The following is a 12,101-nucleotide window of genomic DNA, read 5'->3' on the forward strand; positions in this document are numbered from 1 at the left end:
ATTTTGTGACTAAGAAATTACTCCTCAAAGATTTTTTTGGTGTTGGTGAGCTCAAAACATTGGCAATTTATTCTTTTTATTTTCTGGAGAAGTGCTGGTTTTCTGACTTTGGAATTTCTTTTTGGCAATCTTTAATCTATTGTGAGGAACTGAGATGACTTGAAGCTCAAAATGTGTCCAGGGGATAGGAGAACAGAACAAAATGAATCTTCAGGATTGAGATTGTCCATCTCTTTATATGGGTAAATCTTTATATGGATAAATCTTTATTTGGATATCTGCTCTTGTGAAAGATGGAAATTAGTGACTCAACAGTGATCCTATCTAGTCCTGTGTTCCCACTAACAGTAGGAAGAGCCAGCACAATGCTGAATCTTGAGTTTACCGAAAGTGGGTCTTACCTTCTATGTAGTTTGTGCTGAATACCTCTCTGAAGCTGCTGTGAGTTCTTACTCCCAGCTTTTTGAATACACAGTGCTGATTGGTTTTCTTCAGTCAACAGTAAAAACTTCCCTAAATTAAGTGCTGTGGTTCTCAGAATCTGGTAATATGTATTCTCAGAGAAATTTTTTAATGAAATCTGACAATGATTCTAGCTCAAAACAAACACTACCCCACCTACCTTCCCCAAATAAAAAGTAGAGGGAGATGAGAGGCAAGGAGGAAGAAAATTTCTGTTTCAGCCTCTTATCTGGTCATCTGTGGGATTTGGGGAAGATGCATATTCTTGCGCTGAGTAATTTGTTAGTTTTATGATAGCCTTTTCAAAGGCATTGGAAGGAACGTGGAGAATGGAGGACAGTGGTATCAGTGTTCTTAGTTGTTTGCCTGGTCTCTGGTTCATATGACTGAATTCAATTTGATTGGTAGGTCAAGAATATGTTTTTTCTGAGATCAGACCATCAGGCCTGTGTTGCTTCATTCATTTCCACTATGCTGGGAGGTGGTTTGCCTATGAGCAGGGAATTTTACCTGCTCTGCACCCTAAATGTGGAGCTCAGGTGTTGATAATAGCTTCATACTGTCAACTCGCTGTGGCATTTGATCGATGCACCTGGTGGCTAAAGTAATTTAGCATAACTGAGGTCTCAGGGTCTATTTTGTAGTAATGTTTGAATAAAATTAATAGCATACATGTTAATGATTTGAAAACTCTGGTGATAATTTAGATCTTTAAACTATGCATAATTGCACTTTTTTTGAAAATTAGTACCAGAAGCACTGGCAATACTTGTTGTAAGCAAATTACTCATACATGGTCTGTTTTTCTTCCTGAGTCCCAGTCATTATTTTGGCTTATGCCTGTGCATTGCTAATTTGACTGTTTCATACCACATTCTGTAAAATTTCTGTCTGCTTCAGTTGTATTGCTGCATGACTGGCCATAAGAAACATGTCCTACAGAGCTATTTCATAAAGACTGCGTGCTTCTGTACCATGTGGATATTGCCTGAGGGCTTAACACACTGTGATTGCAAAGCGGTGTTTGCTTATTAAAACTCAGAAGAGTTTGTCACTCACAGTGTGTGTGGTTTCATGCAAAGTTACTGAGAAAAATCCTGGTATGCATTAGAGAGTGATTATAAATCACTCAGTTCCTATCTGAGGAATTTTTGTGATTGCTCCCTCCCTTCCAGGACTGTGGGTTTAGATACTGTAAGACTGTGTGGTCCTTCTCTGCCCTTATTTTTCAAGTGGACATTCAGCTATTAAACATGATGTTAGTTTATTTTTCATAATGTCACCAAACGTTTTCCAGAAAATCATGGAGAATTTGCAAGAAGCAAATACTACCTGTTCTCCTTAAATTTTACTGGTGTTTCTCAAAAAAACCTTGCAGACTAGTCTTCTCCATTACCCAGCACTGTCTAGCAAGAGCCTACATTACCAATGGTTATTTATCTTAACTTTACTACTGCTAGTAGTAGCTTGTTTCTTCCAGGTCAGGAGAATGAGAAACAGCTGCAGTTCCTGGATGTAGGTGTCAAAGTTCACACCCTGCCCTGAAGTGGCTGAGCTGTTGCCAGCTAAAGGTAGATGATTGTTCCCTGGACTATATAAGTGCTTCACAGTGGCTACTGGGAATTGTGTGATTCAAATGTTAATTGATATTATTGAATCTGTTGACTGGCAGACTCTGGGCATAAAAATTAATATTAAAATACTATTTTGTCTTTTGTCAGATGCCAAATGAGTCGGCACACAGAAATTGAACAGACTGTATCATAAGTTTGTGATATTAATACGTTATTTGAAAGCTGTAATTCAGTACAGCAAGTGGACTCTTGGGAATTGACATTGAATTGAATGTCATAGAAATATAGTCTGACGCAGTCTTGGTGTGTAAACCAATTTAATTGTAAATCAGTGTAGTTGTCTAAACTGCACATGAAGAGATTTCCTAGATACCAGTGCAAAGGAGGAAGTTAATGAAACCCAGAAATTGGGTATGGTGCAATTAAAAAGAGAACAGATTAGCTGGGTTGCAAAGGGGAGGTCTGTACCCACTTGGCAATTAAGTGCTTCATGGTTTAATGAATTTGAAATAAATAACCAGTGCAGCATGAATGCATGTTGAATGAAACAGCTGCATGTGAAGACCAGAACAGGGATTCTATGTAACTTAGCAAAATAGTTTGTATGTGTTACCTTCACATGCAAACTGAGAGGTGACAAAGCTATAACAATTATTGGACTGCCATTATTGGATAAAGCTTACTGGTCCTTTCTTTTCTTTGGAAAAGAAGAAAACATGGGTGCCAGAAATGGTATAGTGATGCAGTTTGATAAATAACTGTTGTTCCTTTACCTAAAGCATGACAGGGGTCTTTTTTCATCTCTCCTCTAAAAATGCTATGGAAATAAAATACCTCTAGCTCTGTTTAAAAACAAAAAACCTGACAACTTTTAAATCTTTAAAATTTTAACTCTTTTAAATTTTTAAATCTTTATAAATCTATTAAATTCTGATTCCAGAGGCCACTGCAGAATTTGGGACTCTTTTCTTAGAATAATGATACTAAAGAGGAAAACTAATTTTTGTAGAGGGTTGCATATTTTTTTGTAGTATGGAGTGGAGCTTGATGCTATAAGATTGTGCTGGAGTTTTAATTTCATTTGAATGTTTATATGGGTATTAAATTATACTTGCCCTGAACAGCAGACATTTTTAGGGAAGACATTAAACCTCAGGTTTCTACCAGATAATCTACAGACAGTATTTCAGGCGCTGTTTCACATGCATACTTCAACTCTCTTTTGTACATTTTCTCTTAGCAGCCACTGGCAGATATAGAATCACAGAATCAATTAGGCTGGAAAAGACCTTTGAGATTCATGGAGTCCAATCACCACCTTGTCAACTAGACCATGGCACTAAGTGCCCAAGTCTTTTTTAAACACTTCCAGGGATGGTGACTCTGCCACCTCCTTGGGCAGGCTGTTTCAAAGCTTGACAACCCTTTCTGTGTAGTAATTCCTCCTAATGTCCAACCTGAAGTTTCCCTGGTGTAGCTATGTCCTTGGGTCCTGGAAATTTATATGGAAATTTGTGTTTTACTCTTCTTATTAAAACACAGTGTGTAAATGTCTGTTCCTAAAAATAATAGCTTTTGTGAAGTTGGCAGTCTGTTTATACTTACTTAGCCCTGTTAGCATTTTCTACTCGCTCCTGGAGGTTCTGTCCTAGGAAAGAATACAGGATTAAAAAGAATAATTAATCTTGCCTCCCCTTTGACAGATAATATCTATTAGTAAACTCAGCCCAATTTTAACACATAATCACCCATAACCTTCTGGTTATGATCCAATGCTGAAGAAACAGAAGGACTTTTACAGATGTGTCTTTTTAACTGGCAGATGTGTGTGGGATGTTCTGGTACTGATGACAAAAACCACTGCCCTGTCAGTGGGCTGGCATCTAACTTCTTCATTAACATCTAAAGCTGTGGTCATGTGCACCTTTAATCTGCCTGAATGGATGGAGAGAAGCATGGTTGCCTGTCTTAGCTGTGTAGAAGACAGCTTGAGTGCTCCCGTATCTACTCAAGTACAAGTCACCCAGTTCAGTTTAAAGCACTGTCTTTGATAATTTATGCATTGTCTCTTTCCAGGCAAGCAAGTGGAGATTTGTCAGATACTCCATTAAATATGATGTATGAGTGACATTCTCCCTTAAAAGGTCAATACATCAAACTCTTCCAGACCATTCAAAATATATCCATGCCATTTTAGAAACAGGAGACATTAGAACTGCCTGGTTGCAAAGCCAGGCTATCACAGATTGGGAAATATAGAAGCAAGATAATCCTGCCTAATTTGCCTTCTGTGTTTCATGTGTGTTTTGGTATAGCCTTTAATTACCTAACATTGCTTTGTTTTCCTTCTTCCTTTCCCCGTTGAACCCATGAGTCATTCATTGCACAGGATGGGTGGTGGTAATTTAATTAGCTGCTGCTAACAGTTGTGGAGAAAAACCGAGTTAGATGTTGTTGCCTCAAATTCTTTTTTGCTATTTGTTCTGAAGGTAGAATTAGAACACAAAGATGGTCATATTAGGTCAGTCCAAATGCATTGCTTGACCAATATTGTTTTACAATAGCCATTAACAAATACCTATGAAGGTGTAAGAACAGGAAATGTGTATGCACTAATGTTACCTCATACCTTACGAGTTTGCAACTCTTTTAAGCACAGGAGATCTTGGAGTTAGTTGTGGCTTATGTTCTTTTATCATCAGTAGATTTTCATCTCTGAATACGTCCCGCTTGTTCATGAAGTCAGAAGAATACACAGCCTCTGTTGCAAATGAGCTGGTGGTTCTTTGGGTGAAGTAGCAAGTTCCACAATGAACCCCTCATGTCCTTCTGAAGTTGCCTCCGATGAGCTGGATTCAATGGCTCATAATCCTTGTACTGGAAGACATGGTGTGCAGTTTGTACCACCACCCTCTAGAACCTACCTAAACCTTCATAAATTTGTCAGTCTCTAAAATACTCTTTTTCAGAATAAAGAAACAAAGATTGCTTAGTTTAAGATTGCTTGAAGGAAAAGTCATCCCATATTTTGATCATCCTTTTTTGTCCTTTTAGGAGCTTTTCCCACTTCTGTTAACATTTTTGATTTAAAGGGAATAAAAAATACAGTCTTAAGTATAAACATGGTTAAATTGAAACACTGATGTCTACAATGGCTTTATGATGTTACTGTCCTTAAGAGTAACACTTGCCTAATTTTTTTTTTTTTGACGAGGACTAAACTCCTGTTTTAAAAGGATTGTTTTAACTCCAAATCTCTTTTCTGAGCAATAGACCATATAAACTTATTAGAACTGCTGGGGTTTTTTTCCCCTACATGTAGATCACTTTATTTGTTGAATGTCACCTTTCATTCTGACGGCTGTTCAGTTTCACATTGTCTCTCCATGAATCTTTACCCTGTACTGTTTTGAGTAACTGGATGTTTCTTGCTGCTTACCTTTGCCACAGCAGAGCCATCACAGTTCCTTGAGAAATTTTGCGTGTGGCCTCCCCACACTGCAGAATTGGCCCTCTGTTTCCTGGCACTTAACCAATTACTCATCCATGCAAGGCTTTTCTTTTTCTATCATGATGACTTGGGTTTCTTCAGTTTTTGAAGAATTTTGTAGAAAGCTTACTGAAAATACACCTTGACGATGATTTTGTGGGTCTTTCTGTGGCAGTCATGGCTACTATTGTGAAGGATACTTCACAAATGCTGAATTTTAGTTATTTATGTTGTAAAACGTCTTCAATTATGGAACAGAGCATAAAGTAGCTGAAGTCTAAACTGTGTAATAACTTACTGCCCAGTTTCAGACTCATTTTTTTCTCTCAGACTCCATTTTTTCCCCAGAATTCTCATCCTCATAGAACATGCCATCATTTCTGGTACATGTCCATAATGCTGACTGTAGCAATGACTAGTTCTTCTCTAAGTCACACTCCAACTAAACCATACTCCTGTTGGGTATCTAAAATAGCATCTATCTTTGAAATCTTTGAAATGTCTAAGTGTTCTAACAGAGCCACTCCGTGGCAGAAGTGATGGAATTACATGTACCAAGCTTGCAGTCTTCTGCTTGTAATCTCTTGCCTTGTTCAAATTTCTGCAACAAACAATGTTGCATAGTTTATAGATTTGTAAAAGAGACTAAATTTGCTGTCATTTGTCCTGTGTAGGTCAAGGATTGTTGCAGTGCCTTTGTCTTCACTGTCAAAAGACGTAAGAAGGGCAAATAAACATCATTACCAGAGATATTTCTTTGTCACCTCAAATCTGAGGTTGGTGTTTATGACACCAGCTGGTCCTCTGGCACCATCCAGCATTGTATGGTGTACAGAGAATACAGCAAAAGCCACTAATGCACCTATTGATCCATGTAATGATATGTGGCAGCAATGTGATAGCAAATTACTTTCCAATTTTATTCACTGTACTCATATACTTTTCCCAGGATTTGTGTGCAAATGCTGTGTAAATGATTTGTTTTCTTACATTTTGAATGACACATCTCCATTTTCTGAGAGAATTAAAAAAAACCCCATGAGTTATGTTTAAATTTCTGGGGAGCTGAAAATAAAACAACATACAACAGGAAAGAGCATGGAAAATTCCCATTATCCCACTGTTTCACTGCAGTGGAAATATTGGGCTTGGAAAGAGGCGGTTTATGCACATAGACTTTTACTCCTATCTGGCACAGAATTGGATTTGATTACCATGTCCTGACATTGTGAAAGGAGGTCTCGTGTTCTCCAACATTTACTGGTAGTCAACACATGCTGGGGTGTGCCCTAAAGGTCTGGTAGCCCAACCAGTCAAGAGGTTTCTGTCTGCCAGCTGCAGGGGAATGATAAACTAAGCCTGAATGTGAGAGCATATATTTGTCAGTAGATAATAAAATTTGTTAGTAGGTAGTTGTCTGGCCTACTGCTGCTGTCATGCAGGAGGTAGGAGGCAGAGCGTAAGGGAACAAGTAGGGAAAAGGAAGTAGGAAAATGGGGATTTCCTTCAACCAGTAGTCATCCTCTCATGCTTCTGCATTTCCCCAGGTGAAATCTAAAAGTATTTTTATGATTTTTATTAACATTGTAGAGTGTCTTAAGATTGCTACCATTCCAGTATTGCCATATATAAAGCTGTTTTTCCACATACACACAATTAGTTCTTCATTAGTGTATTTGGAGTACCGGAAATATTTATTGAAGCTAGCAAAGAAAACAGTAATGGAAGAAAAACAGTGTGAGAAGGGAAGAATAGATAAGTAGATTTGGAGAGTATGTGTGGCAGACTGATTTGTAGGAGTGATCATGTATGTATCTGTACACTTCTTTTTTTTTCTCGTTCCCTCCAGTTGCTTGCATATCTCATTTTTTCCACTGGCAAAACAGAACATTATACAAAGGTGGCTTTTAGGATCTTTTAGTATAGGCCACATAGCTACAGCAGGAAAACCAGGTAATTGTGTAGACTTTGTGCTGATGCCTTTTCCTGGTCTTAAAATCAAAGAGGCATACACGATTAGAAGGGGAAAAGGGATTTTACCTTGGTATTTATTTTTAAGGATCCTTAGGTGTACACGTCCAGGTCATAGGCATCAAGATGTACCCCACTGAGTCTTTCCCTGTGTCTCTGTGTCTCTCCTCCTCTCCCGTGTCTTCATCCCCCCCAACACTGGGTATAACATTATAGGCTTTACTAATTAGCATATCTATCAAAGATTCCCCAATGAGAGGTTCAAGTGAGCCCCCCCTCCCCAAGGAACCTTCCCCTGGATGGTTCTATCTTGGTTTACAGAATGTGTTCTGGAGAGGACCTTGGGGTCTGGGGCACACTGATCCTTAGCTATGAAGCTTCTAAAATGTTTAGTCTCTTAGCTTAACAAACAAGTCCAAGAATGTAGGCAAAAAGCACTAGGAATACAGAAGCTGTAAAAAGGTATAACAGGGGTATAAAAGAAAGGGCAAAAATCTTCATGGTATCAGTGCAACTATGGAAGAAGACAGCCTTTCTGCTGGGTCTTAATGTGTTGACTTCTTGCAATGTTTTATATGTAATTACTAATTCAGATGAGCAGAATTGTAAATTCATGTGTAGATAGAATCTTATCTGAGTGAAGAACAGGAAGATCAAATGCTAAATTTTATTTCTCATTTCCTTCCCTAGTAGTTCTCATTTTCCAGTGACGCCTTTTTTTTAGCCCAGAGTGTGATGGATGTAGGTTATGTAGTGTACCTTAGTGTAGATGGAGCTTAAGATGATGATGCACAAGTGGGGCTGATCAGTTACTATAGCTCTGCTTCTGGATGTTGGACCTGCAGAGCCTTGAGGTTAATAACCAGATGAGATGGTGGTGTTCCGAGCTTTGGCAGTATGTGTAACAGTGTCTAGTGTGGGCTGGTAATATAATGCCCAAAAGCTGGTAAACCTGAGTTGTAACTAAACTTGTTGTGTGGTAGCCATTCTTCTTGGTGAGCCATCCTCAAACTGTTGAGAACTTGACTGTTATGGAAATGATAGGTTGGCATTTTCAAAGCTATTCTTAATAATGGTTGGTATTTATGCAGTCCCTTACACTTGGTCTTCAAAATATGAGACTCCTGTAATTTACAGCCATCTCGGAAACTTCAGACTGTTTTGCACAACCCCTCGTCTGACTGTTCTACAGCATGCTTGTTAGCTGAGTGCTGTGCCCTCTCAAAGCCTTCCCCCCTCCTAGGGAGACTGGAGGGTTAACACCTATTTCATACGCCACTTCTCGTGTGAAGAACTTAATAGCATGTACAAAGTTTTAATCAGTTTACTTATACAAGAATCAACTCCTCCGTTCAGTAATCTCTGTAATGAGGACTACACACAGCAGACCTCTTTAAAAGCAAACATCAGGGTTTTGCTAATGTCTGGTGGGTCTGGGGAAACTCACATGTTCTGCGTTGTTTTTTTTAAGGATTATGATGTAGTTCTTGCTTCAGCATTGGGAATTTTGTTTGCTAATACAGGGACTCTGTCATCACTCTGCATGCCAGCAGCACATCTGCTTCCTGTTTTCTGTGATACAGGTGAATGCAGGTCTTCTTGTTTCTACTCTGCCTGTGAAAAGTTCTGGAACTGATGTTTTTCCTCCCCATTTTAAAGAGGGTATTTAGTTTTGGTTTCAAAAAACCTGTATGCTTTGTGTCCAGTACTGATTTTCTTGAATTTGTTTTTATGCTGGCTGCAGGTACAGCAGCACTGAGCTTGTTCATATGACTTTGTTTTGTTACTGTATTACCTGCTTGAAGAGTCATGCAGTTCTTTCCATACTTCTGATGATCATATGTAATGGGCAGTGTAATGTTTCTTATGAAAGCCCATCCTCCCTGGTCTCCAAAAGCATGGAAGATGATACCATACAGGCTTGGGGATTGAAATTAGTAGGTTTTTCACTTTTCTGTGTTTTTCTTCCATGACAGTAGGTTTGAAAAGGTGCTGTCATCTTATAGATTGGATTTGTAGGAATCTGGTCACCCACTAAATTAACAAGATTAATGTAAATGAAAAGCTAAAGAGCTCACTAGACTTTCAGTTTTGTGTTGCAATTTGCCAGGACTGGAGATGGACACTATACCTAAGGATGGAAAAGTCTTGGGTGTCCCTGGTCTGACTTTCTTCTCAAAATAGAGTCAACAAAGATGTCAGACCACATGGCTCAGGGCTTTTGCAGTCTTTCTTTAAAACTTCCAAGAGCAGGGACCACACAGCACTTCTGGGCAACCTGTACCATTGCTGCACTGTTCCTGTAGGAGAAAAGTTTCCCTTTATTTCCAGTTTGGACTTGTTGTCTTTCTGCTCCTGTCTGTTGTATGTCCTTCAGCCACCATGACACAGCCTGGCTCTTTCTTGTCAGTGACCTGTCTGTAGGCAGAAGAGAGCTGCTCTGAGGTGCCCTTAAAGCCTTCCATTCTCCAGGCTGAGGCAGTCCTGTCCCTCATGGTCCCCTCACTGTGCAGGTGCTCTGGTGAGCATCCACCCATGGTGGGTCTGTGTTGGGCTCACATCAGTTTGGCAGTGGGAGTCTTGCAGTACGGAGCCCAAACCAAGAACTCAGTATCTTATCTTGGTCTTGTCTAAAAACTACTGAATCAAGGGGAACCATCACTTTCCTCCATTGTGTCTATACTAATGTAGTGATGGATACTACTGCCCTTCCTCCATTGCGGCCAGCCCCAAGGCCTTTTCTGCAGAGCTGCTGTCCAGGCAGGCCACGTCTAGCCTGCCCTGCTGCTTGAGGCTCTGATTTCCCAGGGGCAGGGCTTTTCTCCATGCTGAACTGCAGAAGGCCTCCCCCCGCCACCTTCCTGCATTCTACCCAGGTCCCTCTGGATGGCAACCCAGCTCTCCAGTGAATTGGCTTTTCCCCCCAGTTTGATGTCATCTGCAAACTTGACAAGCGTGGCTTCTCCCATGCCACTGATGAAGGACAGGTCATTGATTTTGCTTCTGTAGTTCTCCACTTCGTTACTGTAGTCCTGGAGGAGTACAAGACATTAGCTGCTGCCTCTAAGCCAATCATCCAGTCAGTTTTTACCCATCCTAAGTTGTCTGCTTAAGGCTGTAATGCCTTTCCTCTTGTAGAGATCTTGCTCTGTGACTTTCCCAGGGACCAAATCTAGACTGATAACCCTGTAGGTCCCTAGATGTTTTTTTGAAGATGGCATGACCCTAGCATTGCTTGGGATCTTTCCCCCTGCCCCCATCTCAGTCACCACTGAGATCAGCCAGCACCATCTTTGGGTGCCGCCTTTCTGTTGGCCACAGTTTGTCACACAACTCCTTACCATTCTCTCACACTGCTGGAAATTCTCCTTGTGAACAGTCTGTGGGTGATCTTTCTGCCACAGTAGTGAGGACAGCAGTTTTTCTGAAAGGGAAGGGAATGTGTCTGAAACCTGTAGCGTAGCAGAAGAAGAAGCTAAAGCACAGCAAAGAGGCAAGCTTCAAGTGTTGAAGCTTCATTGATTTTTTTTTTAGTCTACTTTATAACCACTTCTTATATTCCCTCAGCATTGTTATAATCTTTAAAGAATGTACCTGTACGTGATTTAGGTGTGTAGCTGGTTCAGATATACACAATACCTCATTGTTGGGTATAAGTAAAAGTCAAGGTGGTTATTGGATTTTTCAGACTTCTTGTGGGAAGAAATCTTTGTATCTTCTGTGGTTTTCTGATACTGACAGGTAAGACCCAAGAGACTGGCTAAGTATTTTTAGAAGATGTTAATGAAACTTGCCCAGTTTCCCTCTGAGTTAATTGAATGAAAAGTGTTTCCTCTAGTATATACAGTATATAGGTTTGCATGATTGTCTTGCGTTTTCTGAACTGGGTTAAACTGAATCTCTGTAGTTGGTTTTAGAATTCCCTGTGTTACAGACGTGGCTTTGAGTTACAGATCTGTTTTGTTAGGAAGAGCTAGGAGACAATAGTGTCAGAAAATTACTTAAGAACTTGTTTAGCAAACAAAATTTTGCAGATGAAAAAGCTGTACGCTGACAAATACACTCAGCAAAGGTATAGAAGGAATTCACCAGGTGAGGCTTTGCCTCAGTACCAACTCTGTCTTCCAGAAAAGTCGGCTGCAGTTTGGTAACAGATCACTGAGATTGCAGCTCACAAGTGTTATCAATTAAATGTATTTTTATGGAGGTTTGTTAAAAGTCTTTTATACACCACCACACCCACCTCCCCCGCCAAAAAAAGCCCCAAACCCACAAAAAACAAATAAGAAAACCTAAGTACTTTTCTTTTGAACCTCAATTCCTGTGGCGTGTGTTGCCCTCTCTCCATCCCATCCCGCGCCCGGTTCCCTGGGTGGTGAAGCAGCAAGGAGTGTGAAAGTCGCAGCAGCAGAACAGAAAGCGGCGGTGCCTGTGCGCCGGCGGTGGCCGTGTCCCGCCGTGTCCCGCCGTGTCCAGCCGTGTCCCGCCGTGTCCCCTTTGGGGACGCGGAGGCCGCGGCGCGGGGCCGGCGGGGCGCGGTTCCCCCGGCTGCCACGAGGGGGCGCCCTGCGCGGCGGCGAGTGGCGGGCAGCGCCCCCTGGCGG

At 40.6% G+C, this 12,101-nt stretch overlaps 1 protein-coding gene and 1 long non-coding RNA gene across 6 annotated transcripts in view; both read left to right on the top strand.

The window, feature by feature from the left end:
• Positions 1-12,101, top strand: part of ARL15 (ADP ribosylation factor like GTPase 15) — a 251,984-nt gene that overhangs the window by 32,450 nt on the left and 207,433 nt on the right. The window lies entirely within an intron of this gene.
• LOC121664799 overlaps positions 7,586-12,101 on the top strand; it is a 7,564-nt gene continuing 3,048 nt past the window's right edge. Inside the window, exons 1-2 of the long non-coding RNA XR_006016134.1 lie at positions 7,586-7,676; positions 11,107-11,110. This is a non-coding gene — a long non-coding RNA (uncharacterized LOC121664799). The remainder of the gene's footprint in view (positions 7,677-11,106; positions 11,111-12,101) is intronic.

The sequence above is a fragment of the Corvus kubaryi genome, unplaced genomic scaffold (genome assembly GCF_017639235.1).
Source record: "Corvus kubaryi isolate FWS band 111438036 unplaced genomic scaffold, C.kubaryi_AGA036_p1.0 37308, whole genome shotgun sequence".
Lineage (NCBI taxonomy): Eukaryota > Metazoa > Chordata > Aves > Passeriformes > Corvidae > Corvus > Corvus kubaryi.